This window comes from Humulus lupulus, chromosome 1, assembly GCF_963169125.1.
Source record: "Humulus lupulus chromosome 1, drHumLupu1.1, whole genome shotgun sequence".
Classification (NCBI taxonomy): Eukaryota; Viridiplantae; Streptophyta; class Magnoliopsida; order Rosales; family Cannabaceae; genus Humulus; species Humulus lupulus.
Genome location: NC_084793.1, coordinates 306,601,546 through 306,620,681, shown reverse-complemented (window position 1 = coordinate 306,620,681; position 19,136 = coordinate 306,601,546). Strand labels below are relative to the sequence as shown.

Genomic DNA, 19,136 nt, shown 5'->3' with positions numbered 1-19,136 from the left:
GATTGTTACCGATAATCCGCTCTTTCAACGTCTTGCTCCACAAGATAATCTTGTTAAAGTGCCATTACCGTCTGACAACGAATCTGATTCTGACGATTCTGTTCGATCCTATAGAACAATGGCGCAGCAAAGGACACTGAAAGAGTTGGCAGCGCCACATCTTGATCAACAACCATTATGCATCCAGTATCCACCGTTGGATGTAAACTTTGAGCTGAAGTCGGGCCTCATCCACTTATTGCCATCTTTCCATGGGCTGCCTGGTGAGGATCCGAATAAACATTTGAAGGAGTTTCATATTGTCTGTTCTAGTATGAAACCCGCTGCAGTGACTGAGGAACAAATTAAGCTGCGAGCTTTTCCTTTCTCCCTAAAGGATGCAGCTAAAGAATGGTTGTACTATCTTCCACCTAGTACTGTGGAAACTTGGAATGGTATGAAGACTATGTTTCTAGAACGATACTTTCCAGCATCTAAAGTTGGAAGCATCAGGAAGGAGATCTGTGGTATAAGGCAGTATACAGGAGAGTCTTTGTATGAATATTGGGAGAGATTTAAGTGGTTGTGTGCTAGTTGCCCTCATCACCAGATAAGTGAACAGCTCCTCATTCAGTACTTTTATGAAGGATTACAATCACTGGATAGGAGTATGATTGATGCAGCCAGTGGGGGTGCACTAGTTGATAAGACTCCTGCTGCAGCCAGGAGCTTGATTTCTAATATGGCTGCTAACTCACAATAGTTTGGCATTCGTCAAGATCCAACACCCAAATCAGCTAATGAAGTGAGCACCTCTAATGCTAATCAGCTGGGTCAACAATTGGCTCAATTAACTGCAGTGGTCCAACAACTAGCTTTAGGCCAACAGGTGCGGCCATGTGGAATCTGTCAAGCTGTGGGGCACCCTACTGATACGTGCTCTACTCTAGTGGAGGGAGAAACTGAGGGTGTTAACGCTGTAGGAAATTTCCCTGGTCAATTACGTTAGATGTATTATGAACCATTTTCACAAACTTATAATCCTGGCTGGCGTGATCACCCAAATCTTCGTTATGGAAATCAACAACAAATTGCTCCACAACCAACATCAGCAAGACCACCTGGTTTCACTTTAGAACAGAGGTCTTAAAATAATTATGTACCTAGACCATCACAACCACTGCAAGCTGCTGCTCCACCACCAAGTGCCAAACCTTCTACTGAGGATTTAATCAATGCACTTGCTACAAATACTCTTCAATTTCAGCAAACCACCCAAGCTTCCATCAAAAGTTTGGAGAATCAGGTGGGATAATTAGCAGCATCATATAACCGGTTGGAGGCTCATCTGTCAAATAAATTGCCTTCACAACCTGAGATGAATCCCAAGGAGAATGCTAGTGCAGTAACTTTGCGAAGTGGGACGCAATATGATCCACCTAGTCCTCCAATGCCCAGTAAATTGTCATCCAAGCCACAAGTTGATTGCTCAGTTAATGAAGATGTTCCTCCAAAGCCAACCAGCCCTACACAACCAAGACCTAAGCCTACTTTTGTCATTCCACCTCCATTCCCAAGCAGACTGAAAAAGACTAAAAAGGAAGAGGTTGACAGGGAGATTCTTGATACATTCCGAAAGGTCGAAGGGAATATTCCTTTTCTTGACGCTATTAAACAAGTGCCGCGTTATGCCAAGTTTTTGAAATAGTTGTGCACTAATAAGCGTAAGTTGAGAGGTAATGAAAAAGTTAGTGTGGGGGAGAATGTTTCCGCAGTTCTTCAAAAGAAACTTCCACCAAAGTGTAAGGATCCTGGTACTTTTACTATCCCTTGCACTATTGGTAATAAAAGAATTGAGCGTTGTATGTTGGATTTGGGAGCCTCTATCAATGTCATGCCATTCTCCATTTATGCTTCATTGAATCTTGGTTCACTTGAAGAAACAAGGGTGATTATTCAACTTGCTGATAGGTCGAATGCTTATCCCAGGGGTGTAATAGAAGATGTTTTAGTTCAAGTAAATGAATTGGTGTTTCCGGCTGATTTTTATGTTCTTGATATGGAAGATGAATCTATTCCATGCTCCACTCCAATTTTGTTGGGGAGACCATTCATGAAACCTGCGAGAACTAAGATTGATGTGCATGACGGTACGTTGACCATGGAATTTGATGGGGAGACTATTCGCTTTAATATTTTTGAGGCTATGAGATATCCAAGTGATGTGCATACTGTTTACTCTCTTGATGTGTTAGATATTCTTTCTCAACGAGTTTTAGATTTGGAAGTTGCATTGAGAGAGCATCTTGTGTTGACCGATGAAGATTTGTCTCATGAGATCATGGATGTCATAACCACACTCAATAGTGGTTTTGACAAGACTTTTAAGAAGGTTGCATTTCTTAATTTGCAGATTTCTAATGAGAAATTGCAGCCATCAATTGTTCAAGCCCCTACACTTGAATTGAAGCCACTTCTAGAGCATCTCAAATATGTTTACTTGGGGAAGAACGAGACACTTCCGGTTATAATTGCAAGAGATCTCAATCAAGTCCAAGAAGAAAAGTTAATGAGAGTACTCAATGAATATAAAATAGCCATTGGTTGGTCTATTGCTGATATTAAGGGGATTAGCCCTTCTATGTGCATGCACCGAATTTTACTTGAAGAAGGGTCCAAACCAACACGTGAGGCGCAACAGAGATTGAATCCACCTATGATGGAGGTGGTGAAAAAGGAGATACTGAAGCTCCTTAGTGTGGGTATTATTTACCCAATTTCAGACAGTCAATGGGTAAGTCCTGTTCAGGTAGTGCCAACGAAGTCTGGAATCACAGTGGTAAAGAACGATGAAAACGAGCTGGTACCAAAAAGAATGCAAACCGGGTGGCGAGTTTGTATAGACTACCGAAAGTTAAATGCGGCAACCCGTAAAGATCACTTTCCATTACCGTTCATTGATCAGATGCTTGAGAGGTTAGCGGGTCATCCTTATTATTGTTTTCTTGACGGTTATTCGGGATACAATCAGATTGTTATAGCTCCTGAAGATCAAGAGAAGACAACCTTCACATTCCCTTTTGGTACATTCGCTTTTCGACGTATGCTGTTTGGGTTATGTAATGCTCCTGCCACATTTCAGCGATGTATGATGAGCATTTTTTCGGAGTATATTGAAAACATCATTGAGGTTTTTATGGATGATTTTAGTGTTTATGGTGACTCATTTGATCGCTGCCTTCATAATCTCACTTTGGTACTCCAGCGGTGTATTGAAACTAACCTTGTACTTAATTGGGAAAAATGCCATTTTATGGTAAACCAAGGTATAGTTTTGGGTCATGTGATTTCAGTCAAGGGAATAGAGGTCGATAAGGCAAAGATTGATTTAATTCGTTCTCTACCATCTCCGACTAGTGTGAAAGAAGTGAGATCATTCCTTGGGCATGCTGGGTTTTATCGAAGATTTATTAAGGATTTCTCTAAAATTTCCACACCACTATGCAACCTTCTCCAAAAAGATGTAAAGTTCGAGTTTAATGAAAAACGTTTAGTGGCTTTCAACTTATTAAAAGAGTCTCTGACTACAGCTCCTATAATTCAGCCACCGAATTAGGAGCTACAATTTGAACTCATGTGTGATGCAAGTGATTATGCTGTGGGTGCTGTTCTTGGGCAGCGAGTTGACAAGCTTCCTCATGTTATATATTATGCTTCTCGCACTCTTAATGATGCTCAACTTAATTATTCCACCACTGAAAAAGAGCTATTGGCGGTCATTTTTGCCTTGGAAAAGTTTCGGTCATACTTAATTGGAACAAAAGTGATTGTTTATACCGACCATGCTGCTCTTCGCTATTTATTGGAAAAGAAAGAAGCCAAGCCTCGGCTGATACGATGGATTCTACTTCTTCAAGAGTTCGATTTGGAGATAAAAGATAAAAAGGGTTCTGAGAATAGGGTGGCGGATCACTTGAGTCGTCTTATTCGGGATGAAGATAATTTGCCCATAGAAGAAAAATTTCCGGATAAACAACTTCTCGCCATGCAAGAAGTTATTCCTTGGTATGCCGACATTGTAAATTACCTTGCTTCAAAAGAGTTACCAAGTAATCTCACACAAGCACGATGGAACAAAATTAAGCATGATGCTCGCCACTATATATGGGATGAACCTTATCTTTGGAAGCATTGTACTAATCAAATCATTCGTAGGTGTGTACCTGAATCTGAATTTCGTTCCATCCTTGCTTTTTTTCATGCTTATGCTTGTGGTGGACACTTTGGACCTAAGAGGACAACTCATAAGATATTTGACAGCGGTTTCTATTGGCCCACAATTTTCAAAGATGCTTATGCTTATTGTAAGGCATGTGATCGTTGTCAGCGAGTTGGTAACATAACAGCCAAGGATCAAATGCCTCAAACTCCTATTTTAATTCTTGAGATCTTCGATGTTTGGGGTATGGATTTCATGGGACCGTTCCCATCCTCTTTTGGCTATGAATATATTCTATTGGCAGTAGACTACGTGTCTAAATGGGTGGAAGCGATTGCAACTAGAACGGATAATTCAAAAACAGTAGTGGATTTCATTCGCTCCAACATTTTTGTGTGTTTTGGTACACCTAAGGCTATACTTAGTGATCGAGGCACTCATTTTTGTAACAAGAGTATAGAAGCATTGTTTCGACGCTATAGTGTAACTCACAAGGTGACAGCTGCCTATCATCTACAAGCCAACGGGCAAGCGGAGGTTTCTAATCGTGAAATTAAATTGATTCTTGAGAAAATTGTAAATCCAAACCGGAAAGATTGGAGTACAAGGCTTGATGATGCCTTGTGGGCGTATCGTACGGCATATAAAACACCTATCGGTATGTCACCTTATCGGTTGGTGTATGGGAAGCCTTGCCATCTACCGGTTGAGCTAGAGCATAAGGCGTGGTGGGCTGTAAAGAAGTGTAACATGGACATGGTTGCTGTGGGACAACAAAGAATGCTTCAATTGCATGAGTTAGACGAAATACGCAATGAAGCATATGAGAGTTCGAGAATCTACAAGGAGAAAACCAAAGCTTTTCATGACAAACATATTCTTCGGAAGAGCTTTGTGGAAGGTCAGAAAGTTCTCATGTATCACTCTCGCCTTAAACTCTTTCCTGGGGAGTTGAAGTCTCGTTGGTTAGGTCCGTTCATTGTTACCAAGGTTTTTCCTCATGGAGCGGTCGAAGTTGTAAGTTCAAGTACCGGAAAGTCATTCAAGGTAAATGGTCAAAGATTAAAGCCATATTATGAATCGATGGAGGAAGAACAAGCTGCGGTGATTCATCTCATTGACCCGGTATATGTTGATGAATGAAGCATTAAGTCGAGTTAGCGACGATAAACTTAGCTACTTTGTAAATTAGTTTATTTTCATTATTATTTTCTTTATTTAAATTGAACATTATGTTTTTATTTTTGTTTTTGTTGAGGTAATTTTAGTTTAATTTTTGTAATTAGAACCGTGAAAATCGTGAAAAAAAAAAAGAAAGAAAAATATGAAAAAAAATATGAAAAAAGTTTGAAAAAAAAGAAGGGAAAGGAACTTTGAAAAGAAAAAAAAAATTTGATGAAAGGGGTTAGGAAAGGTAGGTCGCGGCTCACATTTCCTAGGCCGCGGCCCTTTTATGAGAAAAAGGAGGAGAAGCATCAGGAGGTTGTGTAGGCCGCGACACCCCATTCGCAAGCCGCGGCCTACGACCCAATTATGAGACAAACACGCCTCGCAGGCCGCGGCTCATCTTTCGTAAGCCGCGGCCCTTTTCTCTAAAAATTGCTTCAGGGGCAATTCAGGCCGCGACACGTATATGACAAGCCGCGGCACATGAGAAGAATTTTCGAAAAAACGGCGTCAGGTTTGTGTAGGCCGCGGCACGCATTTCACAAGCCGCGGCCTACAGACGCTTTCAACCCTTTATAATTTTAAAAACTACATATCATCATTTCTCTACCTATCACCAAAAACCCTCATTCTTCTTTGTTCTTTTTCCCATCATTCTCATTACAAACCCCTCTCAATTCCTCCATTTCCCCTTGTTTCCATTACTCCATAAACACATCCCCATCTTAATTCTCCCATATCTCCATAAACACATCTCTACCTTTATTTCCCCACACTAATCCGAAATTCACACATTCTCTTTTGTTTGCTGCATTTCTTTCACATTATATATATATATAATCCAAGAAGATTTGCACTCACATTCATTAATTTCATCAAGTAAGTTTTTCTTGAAATACATTATTTGTTTTGTTACTTGAATAATTGAAGTGTGGTGTAATTTGGAAATATTTGTGTGGTAGTTTATTTTGGTAATCTATGTCCTTTATATTACTTTGATTATTAATTCATGGACATTTTGATTGTTTGGGAAATTTTGCTTCATGGTATATAATTTGTTGGAGATGGTTTTTATATGCACTCTATGTGTTTGATAAAAAGTTTGTGAGGAATGGGGTATATGGTTGGTGCATGAGTGTTCTTGGAATGAGTTAGAAATTGTTATATAGGAGTTGAGTGATGCATTGTGTCACTTTGACCTTGGATTTGGGGGCATTTAAACTTTGGTATGGATTAATATTGGCCATTGTGGTATTTTTCTTTTAATCTTTTAATGACTAACAATGATGATGTTGGGTTCTTGTTCTTTATTTTTCTAATTTTTGGACAGCCATGGCTCCAAAGACAAATAGGAATCAAGCCTCTTCATCGACACCAATTCCATACGATCCCCTAAAATTTGTGTCTATGGAGGCCTATGAGAGCTACTTGAATGCCATTGCTCATGATAAGGCATGGGTCCCTGAGCGAGGATTTGATCTTCATATGTACCATGATCAACCTTTCCTCATGCATCAAATTGAGTCTCGGGGTTGGGAGAAATTATGTGCTCATCCTGAACCGGGCATTGGTCCTATAGTTCGTGAGTTTTATGCCAACGCTGTGGCTCATGAAAATTACAAGGTGAAAGTGAGAGGTGTAAAAGTGTCCTTCAAAGCAGCTGATATTAATAGCTATTATGAGCTACCTCACTTTCAGCGTGATGAATATGGTGCGGTTAAGGATAACTTTGATCATCAAGCTGTTATTGATGAAATTGCAATGCCGATTGCTGTTTGGAATTTATATAATAATGGGGCTCCTCGCTACATCAAAGCTGCGTACCTGGATAGTAATACAAAAGCCTGGCAGCGGTTCATGGGGGCAAAATTAATGGCGACTGCCCAACTTGGTCATGTGGATATTCACGAAGCAATTCTTCTTTATGCAATTCTCACAAACAAAACCATTAATGTGGGCCAAATTATTCATGCTTCCATCATCCGGAGTTTGAATCAAGTGACGAATGGTTTTTATGTTCCCTCTTTGATCACGACGTTATGTAAGCAGGCCGGTGTTCCTTGGGATGAGTCTGAAGACAAGGTGCATCCATTGCGCATCATTGATCATAATACCCTTGATCGATTGAAAGGGAAAACTGTTGTTCCAATGAATGATCAAGGCCAATCTTCTGTTCTGGCCCCTGTTCCTCCTTTGAACGATAGTAGAAGGACCACTCAACAACGCTTGCAAGCTTTGGAGCAAGAGTTTTATTATGGTCGACTTGATATTCAGGCGAATACTCAGCATATCCTGGATCACAACCAGAGGTTTGTCGAATATGCAAGCTATCAGGATATTTGTTACAGAATGGATCAGGCTCGTTTGAACGTTGATATGTATACATATCCACCTGCTCCTACTTGGTTGCAGCCATACCCACCACTGGTTCCCATGCCCATGGTGCCATATCAGGCCCCTGATAATGAGGATGTCACTGGAGCAGTAGATATGGATATTCCTGAGGAATGATGTGTTATGAGGGAGTTTTTCTTTCTTCTCTTTTCACTTTCTTTTCTATTTTCCTAAGTCCATTGAGGACAATGTACTGTTTAAGTGTGGGGGGGAAAGAAATTTTTTGTTTTGATCTGTTTTGTTAATTTTCTGTTCTTTTCGTTTTATTTAGTGTCTGTTAGTGTTGGTCTTGTTGAAAGCATTGGTCGATGATGAAACTTTGAATTATGTTTAAAGTGATGTTAGACAATGAGGAATTTTTGTATGATTTGTGTGCTTGACTCCTATGTGAATTGCTATTTTGATTTATTTTGTTTTTCACTCTATGCACGATTGAATTCACCACTTAAATGTGTTGAAAAAAAAAAATTATGCTTGTTGAAAGGAAATTTTTTTTTTGAAGTCCTAACCACTCTAGAAATCATTAATCAATTGTTTGAGGCGAAATCATAAGTACACATGATTAGGAAGATGATTAAGGCAGTTCTTTGGATCGTTTGAGCCGTTCAAGCCAACCTATTATATGATAATCCCTAGTTTCCCATGTTTGAGCCATGATGACTATTTCTTTTCTTCTATGAACCAAATTTTTTAACCTTATACTACCTTGAAAAATATTTCTTTTAGTAACCCATTACACCATGGTTATATATATGATTTGATCTTGTGGGATGGTTTGTTGTGGGATGGTTTGTTGAAAAAAAAAAGAAAAAAAAAGGGAATATGTATGGGTTATTTGTTTGGTTGTAATTGGTGTATGATCTCTATTTCTCTCATTGGAATATTATGAAAAAAATGAAGAAAAAAAAACAAAACAAAAGAAAAAAAAATGATTTGCAATGGAAGAAAATGCATATATGCAAATTTTGCAAAAGTATAAGTGTGGGGGAAATAGTGAGATTATTATGGAAAGAAGAAAAAAATAGGTACTTCTTGCTTTGTATGGGAAAATTTGGGGCAAGTTCAAAGAATGAAATTGATGTATGCTATGGTGTGATTTGAGCTTAAATGTATCTTTCTCAACTACCCTTAACCTTAGCCTTACATTACAAGCCTATAAAGACCTTTTGATTTTTGATCATTTTGTGTTTATATTAGTGGAGAATGATTGGTTAATGTCTATGGAGTGGATGTTTTTCATTGAAAAACATTTTAGTATATAGGGACTGTTTTTAAATAAAATTATTTGGCAAGTATGGATTAAATTTGATGCATTTGAGTTGGTGTTGTGATTAAGTGCTTAGTAAATTATTTTTGAAAATCAAATGGTAAATTACATATGGAGTTGAAATTCTAATGAATATGAAAATCTGAATTGTTTTGGCATTACTTATTTGTATGATTCTCAGAGACATTCAAGCTTTTGACAAGACCGTTGTTTAGTGAGTCTAGGTTAGTTTGTTTTATTTTTAGTTTTGTTATTTTAGTGTCTTGCTAAGGGACTAGCAATATTCAAGTGTGGGGGAATTTGATAAGGTCATTTTTGTATTAATATTTGTTAAGTTTTTCTATGCTTGGATGGTGTTATGATAGCATTTTTAATAGTTTTCACTAAGTTTCGTGATTCTACAACATATTTTCTACGTGCGTTTTATGATGATAAATTTGACATTTTGATGGCAATTGTAGTTAAAATAAAGTTTTAGGAGTATTCAAAGCTTTCGGGATTGAAATGTGGAAGTGGTGGCAACATGGAAGCTTTCTAAGATCAAGAATTGAAGAATTTTGAGATAGGCCGCGGCTCATAAAACTCAGGCCGCGGCACTTTAAGTGGAAATTGCAATTTCAGAATTTTTCTTCCAGACAGGCCGCTACCTATGGTGTCAGGCCGCTGCACGAAATTTCCAGGCCGCTGCCTGAGGGACAGATTTAGGCACAGTTTTTGTTCTAGGCCGCGGCTCGCGACGTCGTTTTCAGATTTTTTATTTCTTTTTAATTATAATTTAATTGAGACTATAAATAATTATTAGGGTTAATCTTAGATTAAGTTTTGATTACGGTTTTAAGAGAGAAGAAGACTGAGAAAGGGCTGAGGAGAAGACTACAAGACTACATTACTTTTGATCATCAATCTAGTTTCTTTTCTTCCCTTAATCTCTTTGATTTTAATTATAATTATGTTTGTGATTATGATTACTATTATGGAGTAGATTCTTCTTAGGTTAAGGGTTAATTCAAAACCCAAGACATGAATTTTTAATTGTTGATAATGAATATCATTCTTTAATTTCTCTCAATATTAAATTGTTTCTATTTTTCCAATTGAATGCTATGAATTTTGTGATTTCTTGTTAGGTGGCCAACTAATTAAGGTTTTACATTATTCAATTGTCATCTTAGAATTACTACTCACCTAATAGTTTAGGATTCTAAGTGTATGTGATAAATTGCAATTGATAGTGATGTCAAAAGAATTGTTGATTGTGATGAAAAATAGAACCTAGGTTAAATGAATTATATGCTTAATTAATTTATTGCCTATATTAACTTGTTTCCATAGGACTTAATGCTTTATCTAAGTTAAATAGATTGTATGCTTCATAGATTTATTGCTTAGATAAAATAGTTAATTATTGAGCGCTTCGCCTTGATTACTTATAATAGGGAGACTGGGATAATTGACTGCTTCAGCGTTATCTGCGGGGTTAGTAGTTTAATTGAGAAATTGGAATAATATTTATTATTAGTGATTAGGAATGATTGTTGAGGGTGGAGATTAACCTTTAACTGTTTCTTAATACCGTGATCCAAATCTTTATTCTTTTTTCTAATTTATTTTATTTAATTTTGCATTTAAAATCAAAATCCTCTTTTAAGTTTTAGAGTTAATTATTGAATAATAAATTGAACAATAGTCCTCGTGGATTCGACTTGTGCTTGCTATTATACTGAAATAATTGAAAGTATTGAAAGAAAAATCATTGTTAAATTTGTGTGGTATACGATAGCCATCATCTATCAAATTCAAATTGTCATACCACCAACCCTAGTCAAACACATATAATGAAAAACATATTAAAAATTTCCCACAAAACTTTTAAATTAAACTCTAAAACAATTGAACCAAGCACACAGTTGAATTCTATTTCCTTTTCACAAGCAAAGACAAAGCAACAACAGACAAGAATGATGGCTTAACAGTTACACTAAACAACACAGAAAATAACACAACAGACTAAAAGCTAAACTAAACAATGCACAAAACAAAAATAAAGCAAAATAAGCTCCCCCCCCCCCCCCCAAACTTAAGATGCACATTGTCCCCAATGTGAGAAAGAAAAGAACAAAGGAAGAGAACTTACCTGACGCCACATCAGTATGGCGGAGGAGGTGGTGGAGGCGGCCACTGGTATGGAGAGTACTGTGGTGGAGGAGTGAAGTAATTCTCATCAGCAGAGCTCATAGTCCACCTAGTTACTAAGGCATTCAACTCCTCTATGTGAACCCGCCCATACTCATTTTGTTGCACCATGAAGTCATTATAGTGCTGATTTTGCGCATGATGCGATTGGATTAAGTATTGATTTTGTTGAATAAGATAATCCAATCGATCATGCGTGCGCTGCGTGTGCTCATCAATAGGTCCACCAATTGCCAAATTCGAAGGTGGGTTACTGGGACCTGCTTCATCTGCTTCCTCCTCCTCAGCTGGATCAATGTCCACTGGTTCATCAGCCCGGCTACGCTTATTATGCTGGCTAGAGGCAGGTGGCGTAAGAGAAGCCGAAGGGAATGCCGTAAACATAGTCTGATTGATTGCCCCCATTGGCCTCCAGACTAGATCTCTTGGGTAGACTGGTACCTCATAAGTGTTGCATAGGGTCGAGAGGAAAGTACCATGGGCAACACCAGCTGTAGTATTGAATCTGCTGATGTTGCGAATGCTGTAGCAAATTATTCGACCCACATCAACTTTCATTTTGGTCATGATAGCATAAACCAACAAGTAGCGCTCTCTATCAACAGTAGACAGATGAGAGGTTGACAATAAACGTGAACTTACAAAATAAACCCATGCCTTCGCAATTGGATTGAGCTGCCACCTGTTCATGTCTTTGGGCTTTCCATTATGATAGTTGAACTGCGCACCTTCCATACTCAGAACTACAGCCACAGCATCACAGTCTGGCTCATCAAAATGGGCCAACTGCCAATGTTCATCCTCTTGTGCAGACAATGAAGGGAGGTCCAGTATTTGGTTAAATGAATAAGATTTCGTAGGCACCAATTTACCCCTAACAAAATTTTTCTTTTCTACATCAAGATATGGGAAGTTGGCAAAGAATTCAAACATCTGAGAGTAGTTGGCCGGTCCCACATAGGTAGAGTCGCAGAAGAAACCCCAATTACTTCGCAATATTTCAGCTCTAATGATATCATAAGTTGGGTTTTCTACCAAGGGTGCCTCATGAAACTCAAATCCCCTTTCCCTTACCACAGATTTCTTATGAATCTTTTTAAACAAGTCAGCTGCTTCCTTATTGACAAATAATTGCGTGTCATAATCAACCAGGGGAGGTGGTGGTTGAGTGCGGGATGAGGAGGCTTTCTTTGAGGAGGTACCTCTCGGAGGATTTCTCTTAGGAGCCGTTGTTTTTCAATACAAGAACAATCTAAACCCCCAAATTGGTTCCAAGAACTTGAGTAAAACTTCCCCTTGGTTTCACTCCCCCAAAACTTTCTGAGTAACAAAATCAACAGCCCAACCACTAATCCCAGAAAAACAATTGACAAACCCCTTAAATGTCTCACAAGAAAAGCATAAAACATTCCACAAAACCACAATGTAATCTATTCTCCAATCAAAAGCACTAGAATAGATATGAGACACTTACTTGAATGGCACAAGACTTCTTCTTTTTGTCTCTTTGGCTGATGAAAGTCTCAAGAATTGAGAGAGAAAAGGAGGTTTTGAGTAGGATGGCAAATTGTGAAAGTGAAAGTGAATGAGAATGATGGCTAATTTAGGGCTTTTTACCCCAGATTTCGGACACGGGCCGCGACATTACTTTGACCATGCCGCGGCCCGCATCAAATTTCCAGCCTAGAATGCCGCGGCATCATGGTATGCATGCCGCAGCCCGCCTCTCTTTTCTGGGAAAAACTGGGTTTCAATGCCGCGGCCCTCCTCAGCCATGCCGCGGCCCGCTCCTAGACTTCAAAATTCGTGGGCCTCTGGAACCCCCAATTCCGCGGCATTATATGGCTATGCCGCGGCCCTTAAGGATTCTCCATTTTTTTGATTTTTTTTTATATTTTTTTTATTTTTTACGTTTTTCACGATTCTAAAAGTAAAAAAATAAACCAAATATCCATTGTTTACAAATACAAAAGTAAAATAAATAACAAGTAAAACATAGGGTGCCTCCTACAAGCGCTGTCGTTAACGTCATTTAGCCAGACGCTGAACCCCTCTTCAGAGAGGCTTCAGAAGGAGGATAAACTTTGCTTGATCAAAACTACCACCCAAGTAGGGCTTCAATCTCTGACCATTGACTTTAAAGGAATCACCTGAGTTGCCCCGAACTTCTACAGAACCATATGGAAAAACCTGAACAACAGTGAATGGCCCTGACCATCTTGACTTCAATTTGCCAGGAAACAGTCGCAGTCTTGAATTAAAAAGAAGTTCCTGCTGCCCTGGTTGGAACTCTTTCCTGATTAAGTTCTTGTCATGCCAAGCCTTTGTTCTCTCTTTATAAATCTTGGCGTTCTCATAAGCCTCATTTCTGAACTCATCAAGTTCATTCAGTTGCAACAGCCTTCGTTCACTGGCGGCACTCCAATCGAAATTCAACTTTTTCATAGCCCAGAATTCCCTATGCTCCAATTCAACTGGTAGATGACACGCTTTACCAAACACCAACCTGTAAGGAGACATGCCTATTGGTGTTTTGAATGCAGTTCTGTAAGCCCAAATCGCATCATCTAACTTTCTCGACCAATTTTTCCTCGAACTGTCAACGGTCTTCTCAAGGATGCTTTTGATTTCTCTGTTTGAAACTTCAGCTTGCCCATTAGATTGAGGATGGTAAGGCAAAGCTTTTCGATGATATACTCCATAACGAGCCAGCAATGCATCAAGTTGTTTATTCACAAAGTGTTTCCCTTCATCACTAATCAGAGCTCGGGGAGTGCCAAATCTAGTAAAAATATGTTTATGCAAAAAATTAAGCACAGTTTTACTGTCATTGGCTCTAGTTGCTGCAGCCTCCACCCATTTGGATACATAATCCACTACCAATAGAATATATTCATTGTTGTAAGATGGTGGAAAAGGCCCCATGAAATCGATGCCCCATACATCAAACAGTTCCACTTCAAGAATCCCTTGTAAAGGCATTTCATTTCTCCTCGAGATATTACCAGTTCGCTAACATCTATCACAAGCCTTGACAAAAACATTGGCATCCTTGAATAATGAAGGCCAATAGAAACCACTTTGTGATACCTTGGCCGCCGTCCTTGATGCTCCAAATGACAGTGATTAAGAATGGACTGCATCTCTTCTTCAGGAACACACCTTCTGATAATCTGATCAACACAGTGCCTATAGAGAATAGGTTCTTCCCAATAGTAGTGTTTCACCTCAGAAAAGAATTTCTTTAATTACTGCTTTGACATTTCAGGAGGCATAACCTTGGCAACCAAGAAGTTCACTATGTCAGCAAACCAAGGGACAGCTAAAGTCTCACTTACCCCAAACAACTGCTCATCAGGAAAGTGATCATTGATTTGCACTGCTTTCTTATTTTTAGTCTCCTCCACCTCAAGTCTAGAGAGATGATCAGCTACCACATTCTCACTGCCCTTCTTGTCACGAATCTCCATGTCAAATTCTTGAAGCAAAAGAATCCATCTAATCAGGCGGGGCTTGGCATCTTTCTTTGACATCAAGTATTTAATGGCAGAGTGATCAGTGTAGACAATCACTTTGTTACCAATCAGATACGGTCTAAATTTATCACAAGCAAACACAATAGCTAGCAACTCTTTTTCTGTAGTAGCATAATTCAGCTGAGCATCATTTAGAGTCCGACTAGCATAATAAATAGACCTGAATACCTTGTCAATTCGCTGTCCCAAAACTGCCCCCACTGCATAGTCACTGGCATCACACATCAACTCCAAAGGCAATTCCCAATTCGAAGCTATCACAATTGGAGCAGAAATAAGCTTTTCTTTCAAGAAATTGAAAGCCCTCAAACATTCATCATTAAAATCAAAGACAACTTCGTTCATAAGCAGATTTGAGAGAGGCTTGGACACTTTAGAGAAATCTTTTATGAATCTTCGATAGAACCCAGCGTGACCAAGAAAACTTCTAACACCTTTGACTGAAACTGGTGGAGGCAGCTTTTCAATGGTAGAAATTTTTGCTCTATCTACCTCAATTCCCTCACTTGAAATTTTATGGCCAAGAACAATCCCCTCTTTCACCATAAAATGGCATTTCTCCCAATTCAACACCAGATTAGCCTTCTCACAACGGTTCAACACGTTCTCCAAGTTACCCAAACAGAGGTCAAATGATGAGCCAAAAACAGAGAAATCATCCATGAATATCTCAATACACCGGTCTACCATGTCTGAAAATATGGCCATCATGCACCGTTGAAATGTTGCAGGGGCATTGCATTGTCCAAATGGAATTCTCCTGAAAGCAAATGTGCCATAAGGACATGTAAAGGTTGTTTTCTCTTGATCCTCTGGTGCAATAGCGATATGATGATACCCAGAATACCCATCCAAGAAATAGTAGTAGCTATGTCCTGCCAATCTGTCAAGCATCTGATCAAGGAAAGGCAAAGGAAAATGATCCTTCCTTGTTGCCTTGTTGAGCTTGCGGTAGTCTATTCAAATCCTCCACCCCGTTACAGTTCTTGTTGGAATGAGTTCATTCTTCTCATTTTTCACCACTGTCATACCACCCTTTTTAGGTACCACTTGCACAGGGCTCACCCATGCGCTATCAGAAATTGGGTAGATCACCCCAACATCCAACCATTTAAGAATTTGCTCCAGTACTACTTCCTTCATGGCTGGATTGAGTCTTCGCTGGGCCTCTATGGATGGCTTGCTATTCTCCTCCAATAAGATTTTATGCATCACTGTCGATGGGTTTATTCCTCTAATATCTGCCAAGGTCCACCCAATGGCCAATTTATGCTCCCTTAAAACCCTCAACAGTTTCTCCAATTCTATCTTTGACAGGTCAGCTGACACAATGACAGGTAAAGTTTCATTCTCTCCCAAATAAGCATATTGCAAGTGATCTGGGAGGACCTTTAATTCCAACTGCGGTGGCTGCTGAATGGATGTTAGCGGTTTATCACGCGCATCTGCTAATTCTTGAAACTTATTCCAGTATGGCAAGAAAGAGTTGATCCAGTTTACACAATCTCTTATCTCAGCATCATCATCAAGATCCTCATCACCCAATAATACTGCCTCTAAGGCATCACTACTCATCCTTCTCTTGGAGACTGCCTTCTCTATCACATCGACACTATAACAACTGTCACTAGCCACCGGATACTTCATGGACTTGAAGACATTAAAGACCACCTCATCTCCTTGAACTCTAAGCTTAAGCTCTCCTTTGTGAACATCAATAAGAGCTTGGCCTGTGGCTAGAAATGGCCTACCGAGAATAATTGGTACATCTGTATCCTCCTCCATGTCCAGAACGATAAAGTCAGCTGGAAATATGAACTTATCCACCTTCACAAGAACATCTTCAATAATACCCCGTTGATGTGTCAACGATCGGTCTGCGAGCTGTAAAGTGACAGTTGTTGGTTTTGCCTCCCCCAAACCAAGTCTTCTGAACACAGATAAGGGCATCAGATTAATACTCACCCCTAGATCACATAAAGCATGTTTGCTCAAATTTTCCAATGGTGCAAGGTATGGTGAAGCTCCCCGGATCTCTCAGCTTTTGGGGTAGCTTTCTCTGTAATATCGCACTGCACTCTTCAGTGAGTGCTACAGTCTCATAGTCCTCCATCCTTCTTTTCTTTGACATAATCTCCTTCATGAATTTAACATAGCTGGGCATCTGCTCCAAGGCCTCAGCAAAAGGAATGTTTATGTGCAGCTTTTTAAACTCCTCTAGAAACTTAGAAAAATGTTTATCAAGTGTAGTCTTTCTAAGCCTCTGAGGGTAGGGAACTCGAACTGGCTGCTCATTAACAACTGGCGGACTCTTTTATGAAAGCTGGTGATCTTCAGTAACCCTTTCTGAATCAGACTGTTCACCCATCTCTTTATTCTGAACCACTGCCTGTGGAGGTCTAGGCTGCTTAGTTTGCTTCCCAGTCCTCAGAGTAATTGCCTGAACTTGCTCCTTGGGGTTGACTTCAGTATTACTAGGCAAATTTCCCTACGGTCTGTTATTGAGCATACTGGCCAACTGCCCAACTTGTGTTTCCAGGTTTCTGATAGAAGATCTAGTCTCTGTCATAAACTGAGTTTGAGTATTGGTGAGGGTCAACAATGCAGCTTGCAGTTCATTAGGCCTCTCAGGTTGAGCTTGATTCATTGATTGTTGAGGCCTGGGCTATTGTGATGACGAAGCTTGATGCATAGGTGGCCGAGGCATGTTATTCTGAAATTGGCCCTGAAACTGAGGTTGTTGGCCTTGATTATTCTTCCACGAAAAATTGGGATGATTTCGCCACCCAGGATTGTAAGTATTGGAGAATGGATTATTGAGTGGTCTTTGAAAGTTTCCCACCGCTTGAACTTGAGCATGATCCATTGGAGTGTTATTATTCATACAGATAGGGCACTGATCGACAGAATGAGAACCACCACACATTTCACACCTCACTGCCATCTGAACCGCATTAGCAGATACAGTGCTCTGTTGTAACTGTTTCGTCAAGGAGGCTACTTGTGCTGTTAAAGCAGTGATTGCATCCAGCTCATGCACCCCAACCACCTTTCTGGCCCCTGATGATCTTTCCTTAGACCACTGATGATTGTTTGTGGCCATGTCCTCTAGCAACTCATAAGCACCAGTTGCGCTCTTGCTCATAAAAGTGTCGCCCGCTGCAGCATCAATAATGGTTCTGGTTGTAGGACATAAACCATTGTAAAAATTATGTACTAGCATCCACTGTTCAATGCCATGATGAGGACATCTTCTCAAGAGTTCCTTAAACCATTCCCAAGCTTCATACAAAGACTCTCCATCATTCTAGCAAAAATTGTTGATCTCTCCCCTCAATTTAGCAGCTTTGGACGGGGGGAAGAATTTTGACAAAAATTTCTGAGCTAGATCTTGCCAGGTGACAATAGAGTTTGGTTGCAGCGAGTTCAGCCAACTTTTAGCTCTGTCCCTCAGAGAGAATGGGAAAAGCCTAAGCTTAATTGCGTCATCACTCACCCCATTGTATCTTAAGGTTCCACACAATTCCAGAAAATTAGACAAATGGGTGTGAGGATCTTCAGAAGGCAACCCATTAAATTGCACAGAGGATTGCACCATTTGTAGAATAGCTGGCTTGATTTCAAAATTGTTGGCCTCTACAGCTGGTGGGCGTATACTATTCTGTACTCCCGTCAGAGTGGGCAGTACATAATCTCTCAGGCTCCTCTCAGCATTGTTCTGAGCCTGACCCCCTTGTACAATTCCAGGAATTAAAGCATTCCTGCCATCCCCTTCATTCTGTGCCATCTTCACAGATTTCTGGGCCTCCCTCTTGTTCTTTCTGTTTTTCTTGCATGACTTTTCAATCTCAGGATTCAAAGGAACAAGATTGTCTGCTCCTCTTCTGCTACGCATATAACACAGTGCACCTGAGATAGACAAATTAAGCAACTAAACAGATTAGAAACAAGAGAAATTAAAATCAAATTAGAATAAAAATTAATTAGACTGATATTGATAATTATTTTCAGTCCCCGGCAACGGCGCCAAAAACTTGTTGTGATATTTTTGCTATGCAAGTGCACACAGCCGCAATTTGTAATAAAATGGTAAAAACCAAGTATCGTCCTCAAGGACTGATATATCAATTACCAGTCAATTAATTTCTTGTTCTATTTGATAAATTAAAATTCTTGATTTTTGTAAACACAACAAAAGAAACTATAAAGTGCAGAAACAATAATTGAAAATTAAATGGAATAACAACTACTAGTAAAACTTTTACTTTAACCACTGAATAAACAAATAGGATATTTAATCTCATCTACTATCCTCCCTATTATTCCCTAATGCAAAGTATGAGTTCTTCTTCTTTTTACCTAATTCAATTAACAAGTTGAT

The 19,136-nt window shown here is 39.4% G+C and overlaps 2 non-coding genes across 2 annotated transcripts; one reads left to right on the top strand and one right to left on the bottom strand.

Annotated features, from left to right (window-relative positions):
• Nucleotides 1–484: 484 nt before the first annotated feature.
• LOC133813111 (small nucleolar RNA R71) lies at nt 485–591 on the bottom strand. Its single transcript, XR_009884155.1, has one exon. It is a non-coding gene; the product is annotated as a small nucleolar RNA R71 (small nucleolar RNA).
• Nucleotides 592–17,988: 17,397 nt separating this feature from the next.
• LOC133813555 (small nucleolar RNA R71) lies at nt 17,989–18,095 on the top strand. The gene has a single exon (XR_009884565.1). It is a non-coding gene; the product is annotated as a small nucleolar RNA R71 (small nucleolar RNA).
• The last annotated feature ends 1,041 nt before the right edge of the window (nt 18,096–19,136 follow it).